Source organism: Globicephala melas, chromosome 14, assembly GCF_963455315.2.
Source record: "Globicephala melas chromosome 14, mGloMel1.2, whole genome shotgun sequence".
NCBI classification, from domain to species: domain Eukaryota; kingdom Metazoa; phylum Chordata; class Mammalia; order Artiodactyla; family Delphinidae; genus Globicephala; species Globicephala melas.
In genome coordinates this window covers 44,398,938-44,404,937 of record NC_083327.1, presented here as the reverse complement: position 1 = coordinate 44,404,937, position 6,000 = coordinate 44,398,938, and the positions used below count along the sequence as shown (strand labels likewise).

Genomic DNA, 6,000 nt, shown 5'->3' with positions numbered 1-6,000 from the left:
AACCAGCTAATACATCTTCAAAGCAAAGTGTCATCGCCTCTATGTTCAGTGGACTCACACAATGTATTAAAAATACGATGAGATACACGGACTTGTCAATGTCAGCAGCAAATAGATGGATTGCAGGGTTCTTTACTTCTCTATTTCCAGTGGTGTTCTATGCAAGACGACACACCTCCCATCACCACCAAAATCATTATAAAATCTAAAGAAAAGCAGCATAAGTAAAATATCTTGTCAAGTGTCCTGACAAATGTCATTCCAATTGGATATCTACCCAAGGGCCCTCCTATTATAAAAATGATTAGAACAACATTATTGTTTTACTTTATTTTCACAGCAAGGCAGAGATTACTGCAAAGTGCTTCATCCCATGTGGAAGAATAGAACTCCATCTTGCTTGTGGGTGTGTGAAAATAGCTTAATTTTCCTTATCTGTGCTTCACTGGGAGGAACAGAAAACATATCATGACTAATAAATGTAGTAAAATATACAACACAATTTGTCATATTCTGTTTCGTGTCTCAGTTCCTTAGCTCATCCTTTCCTTGAAATGATCTATAATATTCTCCCAAGCCAAACTTGATTGTATAATGAATGCCTATGTTTTAAAATTTACGATGTGCATTTAAACCCCCCAGGAGGCCTTCTCTGACACCATGGTTCCACAATAATACTGCCTGCATGTCTCTCTATACTTGCTATAGAGAGTGCTATAAATATAACTGTCTCACTACGCAGGTTGAGTTCATTGGGGTTATAAGCAAAAAATTATTTATTTTTTTCAAATGCTTGCCTCTAATTGTGCTTCATTGAATCCTTATTTCTCTGAATTGTGCACTCTATTGATGAAATCATGTTCCCATTCCCATTTCAGAAAATAATTTACTCGAAGATTCAAGTGCCTCTCCTTCCCCCCACCACACACAGTGATTGAACATGTCTCTACCCAGGAAATGAGACCTTATTCTCCCTTTCTTAAAGGGCTCCCTAAACTTTACAAGTGACTTCCTGGGGACCCCCTCCCTTACCTTCAATAAAGGGAATCAGTTGAGCCTCTGACCTTCACTGACAGGGAGATGAAAAGAGACAAGACGACGGCCTCTCTTTAGGATGATATATTTACACAAATGAGAGCTCAGGTTCCCTTCCCATTCACGCGCTTCTCCAAGGGCAGACCTCCAAAACAGGCATACTACTCTCTCTCCCATGTGCACCTGAAGACTCTCATGCCTAGAACGAGGACTTTTTTGATCTGAGTCTTGTATAATTCAAAGGAAGATTATCACCACTCTAACTCTCTGAACCATTAAAAAAAAAAAGCAAACTAAAAACAAAAGCCTCAGGGACACGCAGATTTCAATCAGTAACTCATACCACTATTTATTTACCTATTATAGAATTATGTTCTTTGTTGCCTTGGTACCTTCCCTAATGTGCAGGCCCAGTGACACTAGGGTCTGTGGCCTTTTCATCTTTGTATCTCTAGGCACCTTGCAATACTCTAGATGACAGTAAATTTTTCTTGACTAAATGACTAAGTGAAGTTAATTCTCTGTTGAATTAATACTCTCTTGAGATATGTTACAATGTTAACAACATGGAGATGTCAGTGTCGACTATACAAGATATTACACTAAGTGATTTACAGTTACTTTCTTGAGACCTCAAACTATTCTGCAGAGAATTTACGATTATCAACAATTTATTATCAAATTGAGGCTTAGAAAAAAATGTCTCCCAAGACTTCACCTTTAGAGGCAGAGTCAGTATTCACATTTGGGCACATTTGATTCCTCACTTTATACCATGTCTACTACTAGGCCCTTCAATGAAGGGCCTAGATAAAATTTGTTTTTAGAAAACTGTCCATAAGCATGATATGCACATATGTATATCTGCACACATGTGTACACATAAACATGTGATTATATTATACATATATTATGCTCATGATATGCATGTGAATATATAATATACATATGATAAACATAGCAATATCATGTCTATGTAATTGTGATTATATATATACAATAAATATATAAACTATATTTTATATTTCCTCTTTTTTCTTATATAAGGATGTTGAAGCAATGAATAATATTATCTGAAAATGACTCTAGAAACTCACTCCGGGTTGCCTAGAAATTGAGCTACCAGGTACCCTCTCCTTCTTTCAGTGAAAGATGAGGCACTCAGACTCAGTTTCATAAGGGCTAGGAAGTTCTCCTAGCAGGGATAACCACAACGTCCTTTGGACGTGTACGTGTACAAGAGCAAAAGGCAACTGACATTCCCATTAGTCTCTTGTAAACAACTGACAACAAACATCAGTGCTTTCTGGCAGCTTGTTTATTCTTCCAATGTCAAGGCTGATTTTTTAATGCTTTTCTGCATAAGGCAGGAAACACATGCAAAGTATGGTCTCTTTACCAATATGGAAGCCATGCCTTACTTAACAGATGCCCTGGTATGTGTTACTATGGGATGATGGGAAGCTGGGGACGTGTGCATCTCTATCCTGCTTACCCTGATATTGAGGCAATCTCCTTTTCAAGATAGCACCTATACCTGAACTCATTATATGATGCTGTGGATGTCATTATGAACCCTGGTGTGTGATCTGGTAAAACATAGAGAAATGATTTCAGTGGGAAAACTATTTCAAACAATAGACAAACAATTGCAAAGGCAGATTTAATAAAGATTTTAGTATGACAGACCCAACAAAATGGTCTTTTCTTCCTTTCCTTTTTTAAAAGTCATCTTGCCTTTCAGAGAAATATAGGCTGAAATCCTGGCTTACCCTCCTATAGGTTTTTCCATCATCCTTGAAAGACTGAAATCATAAGGAGGAGGAGAAAGAGGGGGAGGGGAGCAGAAGAGGAGAAAAAGAACTGAAACAACTACTGGAGTTCCAATAAACATGGTTCACTACCTTGTCAGTGAGAATTCAATGTCCATTAATGTCACCATTCCAAAAGAAAAATTACCCCCACTTTATCTATCAAATCAATAGCTACACAGAAGAGGGGAAGTGTCATAGATTGTAATCAGCAAGCAGCTCGATAAATTGTCTGAGGTCCCTAAGCCACATTAATCAGATCCTTGTTTTAACAGATATTAATGCAACATTTTCACAAATTGTACTGAATATTCATATCTGTTATTTCAGGGATATTTTTGGAACCTCCTCAATCATGCAATTGTTGTTTATTACTCTATGGAGGTGAGGGGCAGTAGTGGGGAGACAATATTTACATATTTACGGAGTAATATTTAAAGTTTATGTAAAATTTCATAGTGCATCAATTTAATAAATATATTAATGCTGAGGGAAAAATGATTTATATTATCTTCATAAAAATGATGCAGCATGGTTGTGTTATATTGGATAAATCACTTTCTTCCTTACTGATTCTAGTTCTGCTATTGACCATCAAGTATATGCGCCCTGTATCTCAGTCATTGAATGCCTTTAAAATATTTAAAAGAAAAATCTTCTTTTATTCAATTAAATTTTCATTTATAATCTGTCATTACTTTCCCAGTATACACTGATGGGGGCTTCATTTGTTTTGAAGCAGCTATCATTAACTGAACCATCTGGCCATCCTACTTGATGAGGTAGAGTACTTTGAAGCACTCCCTCCCAAATACCTTCAAGTACAAAGACTGTATTTCCCTAAAGTGAAATGTTTCTGCTCACATAATGCCTTTCCTGAGTGCATTTTGCTCTCAGCTAGACACTTTTCTTTTGCTAAGGGCCAGTTAAATTCCTGCTGAGTATGAGTATAGATACATAAAGAGCAAGTAGAGAAGGCTTTGCCTCCTGGAAATACTTTATTAACACTAAACAAGGAAGTGAGATACAAACACAAAAATGCTGAATGGGATGTCACAAGATGCTAGGGTTTTGCAAGAAGGAAGTGAATTTGCAGACGAGGTTAAAATATGACTTATTTTAGAGCTAAGTTGGTCATTTTATCAAACAGTTTCTTTGGTGTTCAAGAATGAAAAGAAAAAAAAAAACACCTCTCCAAAGATTCTGTGAGCTGGACTTCTTTTGGTTCTTCTGAGTCACGCCAGAATCCTGATGGCCCGACCACTGACAAAGCAGCAGCAAGTGGCAATAACTGATGGTGGGCATCAGGCGCTGGCCAGGTGAAAAGGTAAGACAGACGTTGTCCTCTACCTCATGCAGTTTAGTGTGTTACAGGGAGATCAACTAACATGAAAAGAAAATAATAATAAATCAGAAGTGATTCAAATCTCACCTATCCCAGTTTCTAAAGAAGGAGGTGCTTTTTGTTGGCTGGGTCTAGTGATTGGGAAAGTGGCAATTCATATCAGATTTGGTTGTTATATTTTATTTTTCTGTTGTTGTTTGTGATGTTACATATACAGAGACTGACCTCTAGATTGGAACGTTATGGTCCAACAAGGTCCAGTAACATTTGATTACATAAAACATTGTGAGGAAGTATGGAAGGGGAAATAGAAATGCAATAAAAGCACAAAGTAGTGGCCCATTCTCTATTCCATGGAGCTAGAGAAGATGCCTTGAGAAAATAAAGCTTAAACTAATTCCTCTTGTGTAAATAAGAATTAGCCAGGGAAAATAAGGTAGCAGGGATGTTTCACTCAGATGTGTGAAGGTCCAGAAGTGAGAGTTTTAGAAGAATGAAGGCTTTAGATGTGTGGTTTAATTTCCAATATTTGAATATTTTCTAGACACATTTCTGCTGTTAACTTCTAGTTTGATTCCTTATGGTCTGAAACCATGTTTTGTATAATTTTAATCCTTTCAAATTTGTTAAGGCTTGCCTTATACCTTATGATATGATCTACCTTGGTGAACAGTCCATATACACTTGAACTGAATGTACATTCTGCTATTGTTGAGTATAGTGCTACCGATCAATTGGATAAATTAGGTTGATGACGCTATTCAGTTCTTCTATAATCTTGTTTAGTTTTTGTATTGAACTATTAATTATGGAGAAAAAAATGTTGAAGACACCATGTGTAATTGTAGATACAGTTTTTGCTTTATGTCTTTTTAACTTCTATAGAAGTAATTCTATAGAATTACTTTGTCTTCTTGGTGAATTTATGCCTTCGTCATTATGAAATCTATCTGTGTAACCCTGATGAGTTTTCTTGTTTTGAAATTTACTTTTTCTGCAACTAACATAGCTACCACAGTCTTCTTTTGATTAATGTTTGCATGTTTTTCCCCATGTGTTTATCTCTAATTTACATGTAGCACTATAGGTTAATTTTTTAGGGAAGTATGTCATTCATCTTGTTATTTTATATCATCTGACAATTTCTGTCTTTTAAATAGAGCTCATTTGTTTTTAATGTAGTTATTTATATGGTTAGATTTTAGCTCACTATTTTAATGTTTGATTTTTGTTGTTCTCTCTCATTTTTTGTTCTTCTTTTCCCAACTTCCTATCTTCTTTTGGATTATTTCAAAGTTTTGTAGAATTTAATTAACTTATATTAGTGTTTTCTTTTTCTATTGTTTTTAATATTTTATTTGATAAATACAATATACATACCTAATTTTTATAGCCTCTTCAGAGTTAATATTTTACCACTTCAATTAAAATCTAGAAATCTAAAACTGTACAGTGCCTTTATGTCATATATAAAAGACTTAAAAGGAGAAAAATAATTTATTCTAATTATCTGGAAATATACCACTTCTTCAGCTCTTCCTTCCTTCCTAACATTTCAAGTTTTCTTCTGTTAAGCCTCCCTTTAGTTTGAAGAACTTTCTGTAGATTTTCTTTTAGATCAGTTCTGCTGGCAACATAAAAATTCTCAAACTTTTCCTTCAGCTGAAAATATCTATTTTGCTTTTTTTCCCGAAAGATATTTTCATTGTATACGAGACTCTGCATTAATATTTCTTTTGTTTCAGTTCTTTAAGAATAATGTTCCTCTATCTTCTGTTCTCCTCCATTTTAATTTTTTCTGGTAAGAAA

General features: G+C 35.2%; 1 long non-coding RNA gene across 1 annotated transcript in view; it reads left to right on the top strand.

Annotated features, from left to right (window-relative positions):
• The first annotated feature begins 4,031 nt into the window (after positions 1-4,031).
• LOC132593361 (uncharacterized) overlaps positions 4,032-6,000 on the top strand; it is a 33,374-nt gene continuing 31,405 nt past the window's right edge. Inside the window, exon 1 of the long non-coding RNA XR_009558743.1 lies at positions 4,032-4,173. This is a non-coding gene — a long non-coding RNA (uncharacterized lncRNA). The remainder of the gene's footprint in view (positions 4,174-6,000) is intronic.